Source organism: Grammomys surdaster, unplaced genomic scaffold (assembly GCF_004785775.1).
Source record: "Grammomys surdaster isolate TR1022 unplaced genomic scaffold, NIH_TR_1.0 67, whole genome shotgun sequence".
Classification (NCBI taxonomy): domain Eukaryota; kingdom Metazoa; phylum Chordata; class Mammalia; order Rodentia; family Muridae; genus Grammomys; species Grammomys surdaster.
Genome location: NW_021604569.1, coordinates 3,378,449 through 3,397,575, shown reverse-complemented (window position 1 = coordinate 3,397,575; position 19,127 = coordinate 3,378,449). Strand labels below are relative to the sequence as shown.

Genomic DNA, 19,127 nt, shown 5'->3' with positions numbered 1-19,127 from the left:
CTCCAATGACAACTTGAAGCCCAGAAGTCAGGAAATCTCAACGTCAGCCCCTCACATCTCAGAATGCATTTTCCCAACCCCTGAGCAGTTTACTGGTGCCCTGAAGCCCAGCACCCTTACATGGAGACTTGAGATAAGTACAGTCATGTAGCAGGAAAATTTCCCCACAAGTTGGCGGGAGCTAAGGTGGGAGGAGTAAGGAAAGAAAGAGGAGGAGTAAAGAGAGGAAGAGGAGAAGGAAGAGGAGAAAAGAGGGAGGGACAGATATAGGAGGACAGAGAACCATGCTTGGACAGAGAGAATTCCTGGCTAACAACTTATATTTAGGTTAGTTAATTGGCTAACACCTCTAATTATGTGAGCATCTTGTTAATTGAGCATTACCAAACATATAAAGCCTTTGATTAATAATCATTAAGCATTAGAGTCTCATTTCCTGCTGGGTACTGCATAGATGGTGAGATGGTCTGGACTCAGCCCAGCCTTGTGGAAACAGCATGGAAGATTGGCAGAGACATCTCCCACGCTGATGTCTTGTGGGTAGCAGGGCCGGTGTTTCTGTCTGGCCATTCCTAGCTGTGGTGCGCATGTGGCCTCTGGCTGTGGAACACAGTGGCAGAGCTAAGCAGAGCCAACACCGCTTAGATAGTTGGCCCAAGAAAATGCCATTTTTAATTAATTACTTCAACCAGTCAAGCTCCCCACATAAACACAGTCCCACAACAAGTAATCTCAATTAAATAATAGCTGCAAATAGTGCTCTGTAAACCTTCATGTATCACATTCTAATTGCACTGGGAAAGCAGAACAGCCTTGAAACAAACTTATGATCAAAAAAAACATTCCTTTTAGGTTAGATATGAGACCATTATCTGGTAATTAAAGGTCATAAACTGGAAATGGATTTGACTAGTTTATCTATACAAAACTTCAAGCTAATAAGTTACTAGGCAGATGATTTGTTTCTTGGCAAAACTGTGCTAAGTTGTGATATAAAAATTGTGGCTTTACCTTTTTGGCTATCTGATCGGCACCATGGGAATCGGCAAGAACAAGCGCCTGACGAAAGGTGGCAAGAAGGGAGCTAAGAAGAAAGTGGTTGATCCATTTTCTAAAAAAGACTGGTACGATGTGAAAGCTCCAGCAACGTTCAATATTAGGAACATCGGAAAAACACTAGTCACAAGGACTCAAGGGATCAAAATTGCATCTGATGGCCTCAAGAGTCGTGTGTTTGAAGTGTGAGCCTTGCCAGTCTACAGAATGGTGAAGTTGCATTTAGAAAATTCAAGCTAATTACTGAGGACGTGCAGGGCAAAAACTGTCTGACTAACTTTCATGGCATGGATCTTACCCGATACAAAATGTGCTCCATGGTCAAAAAGTGGCAGACTATGATTGAAGCTCACGTTGATGTCAAGACGACTGTTGGGTATTTGCTCTGACTTTTCTGTGTTGGCTTCACTAAAAAATGCAACAACCAGATAATAAAGACATCCTATGCTCAGCACCAGCAAGTCTGCCAGATGCACAAGAAGATGACGGAGATCATGACTCGAGAAGTGCAGACTAATGACTTCAAGGAGGTAGTTAATAAACTGATTCCAGACAGCATTGGGAAAGACATAGAAAAGGCTGGCCAGTCCTTTTGTCCTCTTCATGATGTCTTTGTTAGAAAAATAAAAATGTTGAAGAAACCCAAGTTTGAATTGGGAAAGTTCATGGAGCTCCATGGTGAAGGCGGTAGTTCTGGCAAAACAACTGGAGACGAAACAGGTGCTAAGGTTGAGCGAGCTGATGGATATGAACCACCAGTCCAAGAATCTGTTTAAAATCCAGATTTTTAATAATGACAAATAAAAAGTTCTATTTGTGAAAAAAATATTGTTTTAAACTTATAATAAACTTATGGGTCTAATAGATAGTCAATGTTTAGTGAGATATTAGTCTTAATAGTAAAACATGTAAACGATTCTGTTGTAATTATTTAAGTTTTATTTATTTATGACATGAATTATTGCCTTAAACTAACTATGAACTTATTAGAATGTACAGTATTTAGAAAATCAGGTAATTCATTATCCTGCTGTAATGATTCTGCCTATTTGTAGGGGGTGATTTTTTAGAGACAATATTATATACTGAGAACAGAAAATAAGGGTGTTAGCATCAGGAACTCACTTTACAGTCAGAACCAGCTTTATAGTCACAAGTCACCTCCAAATCCAGTGATGATGGTGAAGTCACCCCTAGGGAAGCATGAAAGGACCTGTATATCTGTTGCCATGGCAATATCCATATATTCCCAGCATCCACCTGGCCCACCTGCCCATCTTTACCTGCACCAGCAGTGCATGGTTCTGTCACAGCCCAAATAAAAGACAGACACCCCTGACCTTTGCTCTCCTTTCCTTCTTTTTCATCACCCCCTTTTGACTTTCCCTCTGTCTCTCCCCCTTCCCCTGACAATTAAACTTCTCTCCCATGGAGCTGTGCTGGCCTGGTGTGATCTATCTGGACAAGCTGCAATTGTAACACAACATTGGTGCTGAGACTTGGGGATCCCTAGACCCAGGCATGCTGCAGAGACTTGGTGACATTGCTGGCCATAGCGCTCAGCCACCACCATGTACCTACTGGATTTCTACTGTAGCTGCCACCACTGTTGCCCACCACCACCAACATGTGTACCATGTGGGTTTCAAATGCAGAGTCATAGCTGTGAGCCATGTGGGGCCACCTCTGCCCCTGCAGTGTGCCCTGTGTGTTTTGATCACAGACATAGCCACTGCTCAGCTGCCACGTGTTAAGTGCCTCTCCTCGCACACCCCAGCTACCGATGTCACAGCTACCACTTCCTGAATACCACAGATGCAAACCACTCTCTGCTGCTGGACACAGACTTCTACCAGGTAAGATGCTGCTGCCATTGCAGAACACACAGACTTCTATCATGTGAGCTGCTGCTGCAGTCCACCAAGTGGGCTAGTTTCTTCCATGTGGGTTTAGGCCCACAAGCTGAACCTCCTTAGGACATGACTGCCACTTGGACAGTTCCAATTTTCCTGTTATCAGACTGCTAACATTCTTGCACAAGCATCAGGGGATTGGTAAGGTTTTACCTCCAGTCAGCAAGGAGGGCCCTGGTTTCTCAGAAAGGCCTGGTCAGCCTCTATGGGCTAAAGAGTCGGGATTTCATGGCCATGGTCCCTATGTTCAGCCTTCTAGCTGACATACAAGATAGAACTTTGACTCTTGGGTTACTTGCCTCTCGAATGCAGATTCTAATTCCCCCTTGGGCTCTTGCAGCCATTCAGAAAGCTCTAGGCCTAGCTGGAAACACTTTCTGGTGAGTCTGGGACTCACTATAACCACTAGATGGTCCATGTGACTACCTGAACATCTAGTCTGGCTTGTATTCATTATTGAACTTTCTCAGGACACTGGTACAAATAGTTCAATAACATTCCCATCACCCATTGGGCACCTCATTGTCTTCAACTGTGCCTCCAAGCTCTCCACTGGGACATCTCCTGAACAATCTCAAATTTCTAAAGTTAACTTGAAGTTATCAAAGCTGGTTCATTTCAGCAATAAGGTGTGGATTCAGTACCCATTAGACAACGCCTTTAAATTGCCACTCAATGGCACATTAAATCCAATTATTTTACAGAATCTTCATAGGATCTTTACAGGATCTTCCAGTGGTCTGGCAAATGGAAAGAGTACCCCTGTGTCCAAGCATTTAACTATCTTCGTTCCAACCCCTCTCTGTGCTCTTCTTGTTCCTTGACCCAACTTCTCCTAGCCATCAAACCTTTACCAGATGACACTACAACCCTCAATCTAGCTAACAAACTGCCTCCTTTCTACCACAGACCAATTTCTATGCCTTAGAAAACCTAAACCACCACCTCACTTTCTTTGTCTCACCAGACACCCCAAAGCCTCCATGCTCAATCTCTCCAGAGCCCTCCCCTCCTTCTGTGCCAGCGGCAGGTCACTCCAAATGCCCTGCATTGGCATCTACTTTCAGCCCTCTCATCACCTGCTCTAAGGTCACAACCAAACTGCCAAGTCCCTCTCCCCCTGGGACACCTGACCCAGCATCTATCCTTCCTTTAAGGGAAGTTGGTGGGGTTGATGGTCTTGTCACAGTACATGCTCCTTTCTTGCTTAGTGAATTTTCTCAAATACCAAGCAGACTGGGCTCCTTACCTCTAACTCCTCTGCCTTTATTAAAGAGTTTCAGTACATTACTGAATCTTACAGCTTATAGCTTGACTTTACATGATGTGCATATGATCCTCACTAATAATTTACTTTCTGATGAACACAGACAAGTTTGGGAGCAGGTGAGAATGCATGCAGACTTGACTCATCAAACAGATGGAACATATCCAATAGAATCTGAGACAGTACCTGACCAAGATTCTCTATGGAATTATAATGACCCAGGTCATATTTTATCCAAGGATAGATCTAACTTGTCACCTGGCTTGTCTCCATAGGGCAGCCCTAAAACCAGTAAATTTTGAAAAACTCCAAGAGATCATCCACGACAAACAAAAAAACCCATCTCAGTTTTTATTATGCCTTACAAAGACCTTATTACAATATACTAATATAGATCCAGAAAACCCAGAAGGTAAGCAACTTCTGATGACCTACCTTTTTTCCCCAAGAGCTATACCAACATAAATCTTAACTTAGACTGTTAGAGAAGGGGCCTCTAACTCCACAGGCAGAAGTCTTGGTGCTGGCCTTCAAAGTGTACTATGAGCTAGATGAAAAGGCCCACAGACAAAAATACCATATGCTGTCACAGGCTGTGTGACCAGTTCTAGCCACTGCCCTGGACTCCTGGTTTTCTAAGGCTGAGAGACACCAAATTCCTGCTACAAATGTGGTTAACAAGGTCATTGGGCGAGGGCTTGCCTTAACTCCTGCAAGCCAAAGTGGTCATGCCCTAGGTGCCATCAGGAGAGACACTGGGATGTCAATTTCCCTCACATCACACAGGACAGAGACATCTCTCCCAGGTAACCCTCCAGTCAATCTCCTAGGTTTAGTTATGGATGACTGAAGAGGTCCGAGCTCCTTTGACCCTACTACTGCCATCACTAGCAGGGAGCCCCTGGGTATGTGGGTGGCACATCTCCTTTCTCTTGGACACTGGAGCCACTTACTCAATCCTGATAGAGTTTTGAGGACCCACCTAGCCCCTCATCTCCCTATTGTTGGGGTAGGAGGGCAACCTTACTTTCCTCACCAGACCCCACCACATAGTTGAATTTTTAGGGGTGTATCTCTCACCTATTCTTTTTGATAGTGCTTACATGTCCTGTCCCCTTATTGGGAAGAGATATTCTAGCTAAATTGAGCCTTTATTTCCTTTACTCTCCTCATTTGCCTAAACCTAAGTAGCCCCTCTGCTCCTTCTTCTAGCCAGTCAACCTCCTAACCCTAACAGGTTTGTTCCTTTACCAGCTTCTCAGGTAGACTCACAAGTGTAGGATATCCAGAACCCCTCTGTTGCTAAATATCATTCTCCTGTTGTCATCTAGTTATTGGGCTTTACCAGGTTCATTACCCAAGCTCAATACTCTCTCTCTCTCTCTCGCTCTCTCTCTCGCTCTCGCTCTCGCTTTCTCCCTCTCTCCCTCTCTCGCTCTCTCTCTCACTCTCTCTCTCTCTCTCGCTCTCTCGCTCTCTCGCTCTTGCTCTCTCCAGAAACTTAGGTGACTTAAGATCATCATTTCTGGCTTCTTAAGGAGAAAACCCCTTTGCCTTACATCTTCCCCCTTCATTACCCCTATACTATCAGTAAAGAAACCTAATAGAACTTATTGCCTGGTTCAAAACCTCAGGCTCATTATTTCTGCAGTAGTTTTCTCTCCATCCTTTTATGGCTAACCCTTATATACTTCTTTCCACTATCCTCACAGGGACTTCCAACTTCTCAGTCCCTGATCTCAAGGATATGTTTTTTCTCTGTCCTTCTAGGTGCCCAGTCATAGAACATATTTGTCTTTACCTGGACAGATCCTAACACCCACTTCTCTACCCAACTTAGCTGGTCTGTTCTACCTCAGGGTTTCCAGGAAAGTTCACACCTATCTGTCTAGGCCCTGGCTTCTGACTTACTTTCTCTGTCTCTCCCTAAATCTAAGATTGTTCATTATGAAGATGAAATTCTTCTCTTAGATCCTCTCTATAAATTAGCTAAGATGACACCTCTGCTTTTCTAAATTTTCTTTCCAGTTGTGGCTACGGGATCTCACCTTCTAAAATCCAATTGTCCATTCCTCAGGTCACCTATTTGGAACTCACAATTACCCCAACCCACAAGGCTCTTACCTTAGATAGAAAGAATCTGATTTGGTCTCTAATTGTTCCTTCTACAAAGGAAGAGATTATATCATTCCTAGGTGTAGGACCCTGAAGGGTTGCTATCCCCTGGCTGAGACTTTCTGTGTGTTGCTGTCTACTAAGTAACATTCTGCAGTTCCTCTAAGATCAAAAACATCCTGTCTAAAGCATGGTACCCCAGAAAAGGAATTTACACTTGACATCCTATTGCCTCCCAGTTGAGTTCCTGTTTTTTCCTGAGTTTGAGTTTTTCCTTTCCTGGCTTGGTGTATATATTGAACCTTCCCAGTAAAGGCACTGGCATTATCTCATAACAGATGACCCAAGTCTGAGTCTTTCTTTAATCCCCCAGGCCTATACCCTAGCCCGGTACCATGGGCAGCACTGGAGCTGTCACCTAGGAATAGCTATTTTTATATGTTCCTGGGTCCCTTCCTTTTCTCTCCTTTCCTGCCCCTTATATGAAGTGGTGTTAGGCCCTACCCATGAGACTCTTCTCAAACCTGTTACCAAGCCTTTTCAAAGGCTCCAACAGGCTCTACTTAAGCCCCCAGCCTTATGTTTCCCTGACCTAACTCATCCTTTTCCCTCTATGTAACTAAAAAAGAGGGATTTGCCCTTGGAGTCCTAGGTCACCAACTGGGACCCTCTTTTGCACCTATAGCATATTTGTCAAAAAAAAAAAAAACCCTAGATCTAAATATCCAGAGATGGGCACCTTGTATTCATAACTTAGCAGCCACTGGATTCCTTATTTAGGAGTCAAAAAAAACTAAGCTTTGGATACCCTATAACTCTTTTCTCGTCTCATAACCTGTCTCAGCTTCTAACTTACAAAGGCTTACAGACTCTACCTCCCTCCAGAATTCTTTCTCATCAGATGACACTAATAGAAGACTCCACACTTACCTTCCAATCATGCCCACCTCTTAATATTTCCAATCTTCTTCCTCGACCACTCCCTATCTCACTCCTGCACTGAAACTTTAGAGGAACTATTACATCATCATTCATACATAGGAGGGCAAATTGCTTCAGGCTATCTAAACCTGGTATACAGATGGACATTCCTTTCTATATAAAGGACCCAGAACTGCTGGCTATGCTACAGTGTCAGACACCAAGGTGATTGAGGCACAGGCCCTTCCAGCTCATACCACCAATCAACAGACTAAACTAATAACCCTTACTCGTGCTTTTCAACTGGCACTGGGACAAGCTTTCAACGTCTATACAGATTCCAAATACACTTTCCATATCCTTCTGTCCCCACCAGTATTTGGAAGGAACACAGGTTACTTATGACTAAAGGAGCATCAGAAACTAATACAAACCATCTCCCCACAGCTACTGGAATTCTGCACTGCAGATCCCACCAGACAGATGACTCTGTTATCTCCAAGGGAAATATTGGAGCCAATGAGGCAGCTAGAGCTTCACCCTTTAGGGGCCTAGACTCATCTCATCTTCCCCAGAACATTCTTACACTGCAACCCACACCTCTACCCTCACTCCCTAACATTTGTCAAACTCTGCCCTATCTTCACCAACTCTTTCATCCTAAGAGCCAAGTGTTGTCTTATTTTTGTTAAGACCTACCTACAGCTTACTTTTGAGGATTTAACTTTCTTAAAATCTATCACTGCCTCTTGCAAAATCTGTCAGATGTCAGACTCCAACTCTAGCTATTTTAGCTCTTTTCCTACCCATCAGGTTAGAAGTTCCCTTTCTGGAACAGAATGGCAACTTGACTTTACCCACATGCCCATTGTCAAACCTCCCAAGTACTTCTTTGTCTTGTGAACACCTTCTTGGTGTGGGTGGAGGCATTTTCCACAACTAACAAAAGGTCTCAGACTGTTTCTGATCTCCTTCTCCTAGAGATCATCTACTAATTTGGTGTCCCAGCTTCTCTCCAGTCAGACAATGGCCCTGAGTTTACTTCTCAAATTTCTCAGTCTCTATCTAAGGCCCTAGACATCCCTGGGCATTTCCATATTCTGTACCATCCACAATCTTCAGGTAAGGTAGAAAGAACCAACCACTCTTTAAGAACCACTCTTGTCAAGCTGTCACAGGAACTTCACCTTGACTAGGTAAAACTCCTACCTCTGGCTCTTTTCAGGCTCCCCAAGTAACCTCACCTCATCTCACCCTTTGGATGTCCGGTCCTAACTCCTGGTCTTTCATCTAAATGCTCTCCCCACAACCCCCTGCCATGACCATCTAAATTCCCCATTACTTTGCAACCTCTGCTCTCTCCTATGAAACTTTGCTGACCACCGTCTACCATGGCCACACACTGTCCCCTGTCCACTGCCTATTAACATTGGAGACTAAATTCTTCTGTCCCCTCCAAACCAACGTCCCTCTCCCTTCTCTTCTAAATGGCAGGGCCCTTTCATAGTAATTCTCATGATGTGCTGCAGCTGCCAAACTCAAGGGAATCTCTCATTGGGTCCACCTGTTTCACCTCAAATTTTTCATCCCTCCACTTAAAAATACTTTTCTTCCTACATGTTGACCCTAACAGGATCGAGCTCTCTTAAGCTCCAGAAGACTTTGAGACCACCCACCTTGTCCCCAGCCCCAGAAAATAAGACTTCACTCTAGCAGCTGTGTTCACCTCACATAGGCTTCTCATCCTTCCCCTGCTGTTCATTTCCATCCAGGGTAGCTCTAACATCTGAAGATTTGAGGTTCAGGAAACCCCCACTGTTTACAGTCTTTCCTAATAGAGTCAGGAAACTGCTCTGTAGCTGGATGACAGAAACCAATCCAAATTGCTGTCATCCCTTTATCTGCTATCCCATCTAAATATTATCATCTCTTTGCTTGCTTTCTCTTTGACTAGACAAAAGATGATTGTAAAAAAATGGCCAGACAAATACGGTGGCAGCCCATATTGATCTTGCCAGATACATATGCTAGGATCACCGATCAATCACTTCCTCTATCAACAATGCAAGATATTTTTTTTTCTATATACAAGATCAACGGAATTCCAGATAGGAGTCAGGAGTTGTTGGTAAGCTCTACCACAAAACCCAAGCTGGGTCCCCAGTAAGTACTATCTGCATCCAGAGAAAACATGACTCAATTGCCTAACCTCTAGATATTGGAAAAGTAGGAGAAGTACTCAAACACTCTTCTGAGATCCTTACCTCCTTGACATCCCTCCTCATAAGTGGCACTAACTTGTCATTTCACCTTTTGATTCAGACCTTGACCTTGGCGTGCCAACTCCTTAATGTCACCAGACCTGGTTGCTTTAAAGACTGCTGGCTATGTTCACCACCTGGAACTAGCTCACAAGTGCCACTTACAATTTCTCTGGTGATACTGCCTAACAATGTTACTTCACCTTTTATCAGCTGCCCTGACGCCGATGTTGCCATGACTCCATATCTTTCCTCTATCTTTCTTTTTGGTATGGCAAACTGTTTTAAGACCTCCAGGACTCATTCTATAGGAATGCTAAGCTCCCTAGACTGCCATAGAACCACAACCCTAGATATCTCATCTCTGCCACAATGCCCTACAATCCAAAACACATGAATTCTTTGTGATGCTCAGGTATATCATTGCCTATCTGCCAGATGGTCAGGAGTTTGAACTTTGGTATTCCTTTTCCCTGAGCTAGGAGTAATCCAGGAAAGTTAACCTCTACCAATCCATTGTAGATATGATACCTGCCCAACATAAGAGGGCAGTTCAGGTTGTGCTACTCCTGGTCAACCATAGGTGCTGGTACTGGAATTGTAGGGATAACTACTTCCATAATCCAACATGATAAGTTCACTTCCAAATTTAGCACTGGTTTTCATGAATTGTCTGATGCTTACCATCCAGAAAAAGATCAATTCTCTAGCAGCTGTGGTGCTTCAGAACCAACAGAGGCTAGATGTCTTGACAGCTAAAGAAGGTGGCCTTTGCCTAATTTTCAATGTAGAATGTTGTTTCTACACCAACCCATCTGGGATAGTGAGAAATAAAATCTAGAATCTACAATCAGACATGCAGAATTTCAAGGAACATGAGGACTCCAACTCCTGGATTTTCAAAAACTCTATATGGAAATGGATACTCTCTTTCATAAAGTCTTTCCTAGTCATTCTCCTGGTGTTATTATTTGCTCCCTGCCTCATTAATTTTGTTTCTACAATTCCTTCCACAACAAATACAAAAACTTTCTAACCAAACTATTAATCAGTTCCTGTTACAGGATTACCAGCTGCTGTTCACAGAGGAGGCTGATGCAAACATTTATCAAACAGACCCCAATGTTGAAAATCAGCTATGCCCCAAAATTGATGATGCCCCTAGATAGCAGGAGGCAGTTTTAGAGAGCCAATGCCCCTATTAGTCTTTCACCATTGGCTTCCTCCTCCTCCTTTTGTTTTCCTTCACTTTATGAAAAGCAAAAAGGAGGTATGTTAGCATCAGGAACTGGCTTTACAGTTAGGAATCGGCTTTACAGTTGCAGGTCACCTCCAAATCCAGTGATGATGGTGGCATCACCCCAAGGTGATCATGAAAGGACCCGTGAGCCTGTTGCCATGGCAATTGCCATGTATTCCCAGCATCCACCTGGTTCACCTGCCCACCTTTACCTGCACCAGCAGTGCATGAGGTTATGTCACAGCCCAAATAAATGGCAGATCCCCAGCCCCGACTTTTGCTTTCTTTCCTTCTTCTTTGTTGTCCTCTTTTATCCTTCCCTGTGCCTCACCCCCAATAAACCTCTCTCCATGGAACTGTGCTGGCCTGGTGTAATCTGTCCTGGCAGCTATGATTCTATCACAACAAAAGGTTGTTGGAGCTTTTCTTTCTCTGCTTTATTCAGAATATGTGTTTTTCCCCTGTGTTTGTGAATAAAGGTTGATTGGAGTTTCTTTTCTTTGTTTCATCCAGAGTGAGTGAATATTTTTTTTTGCATGCCCGAATGAGTGTCTTTTCTGCATACACAACTTCCTTGTTTTTCCTTTTTCTTGGCTCACAAATAGTTCGTGAACCCTGAGTTTCCTGCCTTATCAGTAAATGGCACAGATTCAAAGAACAAAAATCCAGAGTGGTCAGTTTCTTTTTTAAATCCCCTGCTGTTAACAGCAAGAATTAATTGCCAGAAACCAGTTACTTTTAGCCACAGAATAAAAAGAGAAAGCTACATTTCCACAGGCCATCAGCTTCTGGCCCCCAAAACAGTGGAAGAGATATAAGGCCAGAGATGTCAGTCTTTGACCTTTGTCCAATATTGTGTCCTACCTCAACAGTACCCTTGATGCCAGGAAGGTTGTTGCAGTACATATCAAGATATTTAAATGTAAAAATTTGACACTTAGAAACTTAAATTAAATATAACATATTTGTTTGTGATGGTTTTAGTGTTATGATAACTTTGAAGCTACTTAGTTGATACCCACCCATGGAGATTGAAAGTATTTGATGTACCTAATCTTTCCAATTGTAGTGTATGTGCTGCTGAAGTGGGCACAGATCTACCTAATCTTATTTGGTTAAGTATTTGGGAATTACCACAGAGTGATTGGTAACATTTAGAAATAAAGAACTATGGATCACCTTTAAAAGGGATGTGAGGAAAGATGAAATTGAGAAATGTGGTTTAAATCCACTCTGGTAACAGTAACACTTGCTGCTTTAGTGACCAATCTAAGTACTTTCTCTCCAGTTGAGGTCCCAATCACTGTAAAATGGAAGATATTGGAGGTAAGGACTTTTCAGTCTACAATTCTCCAACTGAGACTTAGCAACCTCAGTTTTCTCCAGGTAGGGGATAATGAGTGTAAAATATGAGGCTAATGTAGGTACCAGCTGGAAGTAGGCAAAATCTGGGAATGGAGCAATCATGTGCATAGAATGTTACACTGGTAGGATCCTGAAAAGAGGATAGATAGTCACAAAGAGATGTGATATCAGGATCTGGGAATGAGGCAGACTTGAGAGGCACAGAGCAATGTCCTGGCAGAATTTGGGAATGCAGCAAACATGGCCACAGAGGTTAAACCAGTATCTCATGATACGGTTGATGGGAATTAATTATATTGAGTTGGGGTCTCAACAAGACTGAGGCTGAGACAAGTTTATTACAAGCAATCAGACTTTTTATCGTCTCATCAAAACCATAATATAATGATGGTTGCCAGATACAATGTGATGTTTGCAAGCTATATAGACTATACAAGATTAAGGTCTAAGACTATTTGTTTTTTTTTTCAAACTTCTATGTTCTTTGCTGACTTCTAATGTAGAGGGAATGTAGAGATACGCAGGTTCCCTAAATGCTCTACTGCCTGAGGAAGTAACTCAGTTTCTCAGGAAGTAAAAAGCACACAGTGCCAAAAAGCCATAGACTCTAACATGACAAACCTATGACAAATCCATCTGAAGGCAACTAGATCAGTTCAATCTTGGTCCACTCACTGCAAGTGCCTATAAAGTGAACAAAACCTAAACTTAGAATGCGGTCAGAGTTAACCAATCTTTATTCTGTATCTTTTTTACTTTGTCACACCACATTTAGGGTATAGTCTAGAGGACTTTATTTTTGTATCTATTTGACTTCTACAAAATTGCCTGTTATAGAAATTACCATTTTGACAGCATTTTATAATCCATTCATGCTGTTTTGATGGAATTTTATTTGGTATTTATAAATTAAGTATCTTAAAACTATTGGATAAAATCTGACTAGTTTCATCAAATTAAAAAATGTATGCTAATAATCTATAAAATATAAACAAAACTGTACTGAACATATGTACTTTTAGCATAAATATGTCTGTGTAATATTTGTGACACTTATGCAGAACATTTTTTTTATTTGCCATAATTCATACATGAGCATGCTTCTTAAATTTAATCAGTTACTTAATTTTTTGATATGTAACAATTTTCCTTATTTAATTTCTATTTTCCAGAAAATCAGTGAACTACCTTGTCCACTGAAAATTCTTCTAAGATTGCCTTTATTGTTTGTCATCATCATGATTGAGTTTATTCTTCATTATTTGCTAAATAAAATAAAAAAAGTAGTAAGTAGATGTTAATGTTGAGGCAGAGTTGACATTTGTAAGTACCTACTTGGAATGATTTATCTGTTATCTTCATAGCAATGGATAAAGAGACACTATTTTGGTGCTGTTGATCTTATATCAGTCAGAGAAAGAGCAGATGGCAGTCCTTTGTTCATTGTAGCTTGATGCCAGGCTCAGAAGCCAAAGCTGTCTTATGCCTAAGATTCATAAAAATCAAGTCAAATCCAGATAGCACAGCATGGGAAGAGGAAGACAGAGACCTGCAGACCATCATGCTGCCTACAGACCTGCCCTCCAGCATACAGCATTCATGGACCATGGATACCCATTTACTGCCACGTCAAGCAGCATAGATGGAGGAAGTCACCCAGTGGTCCTCCAGCCACTTGGCCAGCCTACAGAAGTAGCCATCACAATGTATGAGTATGAAGTAGTCAAATAGGAGAGAAAGAGAAGTAGAGCAGCTTGAGTATTGTGAAGATGGAACTGGAGACTTAAGAGTTAAGGGGAATAGCCTATTGTGAGCCAGCCCCAACATCTGGGGCCATGATGAAGTCCCAGCCAAGCTGCTACTAAAGGCCATGTCTGAATCCATGTCCTTGGTTCATATTACCACTAGAGGACAAAGGTATGTCCTTTGTCCAGACAGCTGTTTGGTATCATGTGGATGTCCAGAAGCTGTGTATAACTGGCCCTACCTGCAGGTCCTGCACCTCACCCAGGCAGCACAGTGGAGCTGGCTCTGGTGTGTGTGTGTGTCTCTGTGTGTCTTTGTGTGTCTGTATGTGTGACTGTGTGTGTGTCTGTGTGTGTGTGTCTGTGTGTGTGTTTGTGTGTGTGTGTGTGTTTGTGTGTATGACTGTGTGTGTGTGTGTGCTGTCCCTGAGAGTGTGAATGTGGGAAAGCTGACTACACAGCATCTGCTGAGGGGTGGCACAAGTGCAGAGATGAGAGTTGCACCTTCCTCCCCTCCACTGCCTCTCATCACCTCTGGCAGTTTGGAAAGCTGCCTACAGGGTCATAAGCGCAGGAGAGCTAACCTTGTTTCTCATCTGTAGAGGTATTAGAAAGAGGCATCCGGCTTGGCTGCCAGCTCAGCGGCTATGTTCCCACACGAATACTGGCTCCAGCAGGCTGCCTGGCACCAGGTATTCTTATCTTGGTAGGCTCTCTGGTGACCGGAGCTCCAGAGATCCCCTCGTGGCCACGATAGCCCCGCGCCATGATCATTCACCCCGTGATCAGCCACCACACTCGTCACCTGGTAAATCAAAATTCTTAATGCTTATAGTTCACCAATGGATTTACCTATCAATAAAATTTCAGAATACAAGATACCCACACAACTTAAACAAGCTATCCCAAGTATCCTAACCTTTAGATATGCATAACTACCTGAGACTACTAAAGCCACAAGGGTTCATGTCTGCCTCCATTTCGCCTTCCTCCTTTGCTCCTCCTGCATCTTCCTCTCTGCCACCCTTAGCTTCATCTCCCTTTTCCCTGTCTAATCACAGGCCTCCCGCTACAAATAGATTGGAGAGGAAAATTTCTACCACACTCACCAGCTGCAGTACTTGGCAGAGTGGGCCCTGAAACTTGCCTAGATGGCACAGCAAAGCTGACCCTGGTGGCCAACCCTGGGGACAAGATCATGGGGGAACTGGTTTCACCACTCCTTTTCTCTGAGCTGACATGGGGGAAAGATGCCCTTTGCCACTTGCCCCTAACCACCTGAGGTAGTAAAGAGATCTGACCCTAGGATCATGAGGGCCCCATGAGCTGGCCCTGCCTTTCACCATCTGCAGCAGGAAGAGTGGGCCCTGCACTTCACCTGGACAAAACAATGGAGCTGGCCCTGATGGCAAATACACAGGTGAGCCAGCCCCGAGTTTGTGATAGCAGAAGATCTGTCCCAGTCCCAATGGCTACAGAAGTTGGGAGAGTAGGGCACACACGTTGACTTGGCAGAACAGTGAAATTTGTCTCTGGAGGCATGCGTGCAGATGAGCCAACCCCAAAGGCATGGGAGCAGTAGAACTGATCCGGCCTCCTACCAATGGTGGTGTTGAGTGGCTTAGCCAGAGCAGTGCTGGAGAGCTCACCTGGGTAGTGTGGATAAGGGAGAGAAGGCAGGGTGACCAACTCAGCTACCACCCAGGATCAGATCCAGTGCTCTGAAATGGCCAATACGAAAATCTATATCAAGAACAACAACAGAATAACCAGGAGGAGGGCAGATGGGCATCCAATATTGATAGTGTTAGAGAAGCCAAATATATTGAACCAGACCAACAACTCAGTGCAATGAACATTCAGAAGTGACGATGTTTAGACAGAGCGATATACTGTGGGCCACTCTGTGACATACTACTGCTTCCAAGATGAGATGTTTTCTATGCTTTGTGTGGTTTTTGTTTTGTGTGTGTGTGTGTGTGTGTGTGTGTGTGTGTGTGTTTTATTTGGGACGGAGGTTGTAGTGGTGAAGGGAAGACATGACATGATAAGGAAATGAGTAGGACTGGGGTACATGATGTGAAACTCACAAAGAATCAATAAAAAGGTAAAAAATTAAAAGTAAAATAAATCTTTTTTTAAAAGAAAAAGAAATAAATCTTATCACACAATACTCAGACAAAGTAATAAATGTTCATGCACCACATCTCCTCCCCTTTGTATGCTATTAAAGGCAGTAGAGTTAACCATAGGATTAAACATAGGATTTTTAAAGTTAGTAATGGTATAGGATAGGACCAGAATACGGTGTAATACTGAAGGAACTAAGAAAATAGAAACTGTCAGTTACTTAAAGTAGCAATCTTTGTCCTGTTCCCCTTAAGAACATTGTACTTTAAGAGAGAGTTATGCATTTTCATATGTGTGTGTGTGTGTATATATATATATGTATATATATATATGTATGTATTTCTCGATTTTCACTTAAAATATGAGTCTAATTAAGATTCAAACTGAATGAGTTATATGGCAAAGCAAGTGTGTTATTAATGTAGTATATCCTGAAACAAATAATATTCAGAGAGCACATTTTGTGCATGCAATTTAAAAAGAAGACAGGAAGACCATTTTGTAGATTTCTTAATGAATATATGAAAGTAATTTTATTTACACACAATCATTTTCCCCAGGAAATGATAGATTTCTAAGTGAAAAAGTAATTTCTTTGCTGGCAGAGATTATTTTTCAGTATGAAAAGCAATAAACAAAAGCATGTCTATTATGTTTGCATGGATGGGATATATGTAAAAAAAAGAAAAGACTTCTTTCTGGTCTTTTAAAATAGATAGCATGTCTATACAGTCATGGGAAAGAAGTGTGAATAATGCACTTTAGTATTTGGAGGCTTAATTTATATGGGTGTATTATAAGAATCACTTTGTATGGCTGAATAAATTGAACTATGAGATATCTTTGTGATAAAGAATTCCAAAATGATTAGCCTTCTATTGTTTTATAGAACCACGTCTAATTATATAATACTTTTCCTTGATAGAACTTTGATTTGGGGGTTGAATAAGTGATGAAGAGTGATAAGAAGTAATTTCTGCTTTGATGATTTATTTGAATCATTCAAGATGATGAAGAATAATCAATTATAAAAATAGGTGATCTAACTTGGGAAAACCATGAGGTGAAACAACATCAACAACAAAAAAAATCATGAAATAAAGTGCTTCAGAGCTGGTGTTTCCGAATAAGGTGGAAGATAAATATTGTATCATCAAAGAATTCTCACTATAATAAATTTTGTTCTGTGGGAGACACAGAGATGGATATTTATAGTAATTTTGTTCATATTAGTCAAAGAGAAATAAGAAAATGGCATATGGAGAAGCAATAATTAAATATCATGTTTACAAACCTCATTTTAGTAAATACAAAAATGTGAAACAACCTCCATTAATGTAAATTAAAACTAAATTGTAATATTAGATACAGAGATGAAATATGTCTTAAGAATACTTAAAATATGACTTGATTAACTCACATCTTTATGAATAGAAATATTCAACTTTATTTAGGAGTGGGTATATGATTATACTGAAAATTGCAAATTACATCACAGAAATTGACCGATATTGAACTTAGGCTACTGGTTAACACAGAATGTAGGGAAGGTAAGAGGAAGAATTTGGAAATAATAAGACAGGAAAAATCTAAGGACTAAATGTTTGTCTTTTTCATCACAAAACATTTTTGTATTACAATGATGACTTGTTTAAGACAATGTATCTAACCATAATACATACTGTGATCACAGCCTCCTTCCTCTCCCCCTCTCCTCTCATCAATCTTGATCCTTCCCTACTGGGATCCTTAATTTGCATTTTCTTTCTTATTTCATAAATACATATGTTTTTCTGTATGACCTAGAAACCAAAGCAGAAAAAAATGTTCATTTTTATGACTTGAACTTGTATTTTTGAATATATTAAGCATCCATCATTATATCCAGGAATTATGGGCAAATAAAATCCCTTTGTTCCAGATTTTTATGCATTTATCTGTTGACACACACTACAAATAAATCCATAATTTGGCTTGTGAAGATCATACTGCAATAAAAGTATACATGAAAATGTGCTGACTAGTTTTATGTCAAATTGAACACAAGCTAGATTACATGAGGCAGAAAGAATCTTAACTGGATAAAAAAGTCTCCTACGATTGGCCTGTTAGCAATCCTATGGGTCATTTTCTTGATGAGGATGCTGAGCTGGGAGGGCCCAACTCATTGTGAGAAGTACCACTCCTGGACTGGTGGTCCTGGGTGCTCTAAGATAGTAGGCTGAGAAAACCATAACCAGTAAATAACATCTTTGCATGGCTTCTACTTCAGTTCTTGTCTCCAGGGTCTATCTTTTGTTTCTTCCCTGGTTTCTCTCAGCAATGAAGTGTTACATGGGAGTTTTGTGCTCCTTCCCTAAGGTTACTTTTGATCATGGTGTCTTATCACAGTAATAGATACTCTAAGCTAGTAAGTACTCCAGCAAAAGGTTTACTTAAATATCTTTGGGCTTATACCTAGGGTAGCCTTACTTGGAATTTATTTAGCTTTCTTCATACTGTATTCCATAGAGCCTTGTACTGTTTAAATTTTCACCAGCAGTGTGTGGTGGTCCCCTTTACAGGATCTTCACCAGCTATCTTTGTTGTGGTTTGCTTTCTGAAGATCGCATCACATCACTGCCTGTGAAGAGATGGAATTTGAGTGTAATTTTCATGTTATTTTAACCAATGACTATGCTTATAAATAATTTAAAGCATATGTTTACTGGCTGTGGTAGTTTTTATATGCTTGGCCCAAGGAGTGGAACTATTAGGAGGTGTAGCTTTGTTGGAGTAGGTCTGGCTTTGTGGAAAGAAGGGAGAAACTGTGGAGTGAGGGCTTTGAGACCCTCAACCAAGCCTAGTGGGAGCAAGTTTCCCCCTGTTTGTCTTCAGAACACGACGTTAAATTCTCAGCTCCTCATGCACCATGTCTTCATGGCTCTGCCATGTTTCTGTTTTGATGATAATGGACTGGACCTCTGAATCTGTGAGTCAGTCCCAGTTAAATATTGTCTTTTTAGGAATTGCCTTCGTCATTGTATCTCTTCACAGCAGTAAAAGTCACTGGCCTCTTATGATTCATGATTTTTGACATGCCATGTCATCAGTTAGTTTAATGATAGTTGTTTA

The 19,127-nt window shown here is 41.6% G+C and overlaps 1 pseudogene; it reads left to right on the top strand.

Annotated features, from left to right (window-relative positions):
* Positions 1–1,035: 1,035 nt before the first annotated feature.
* On the top strand, positions 1,036–1,832 carry LOC114630672 (annotated as a pseudogene).
* The last annotated feature ends 17,295 nt before the right edge of the window (positions 1,833–19,127 follow it).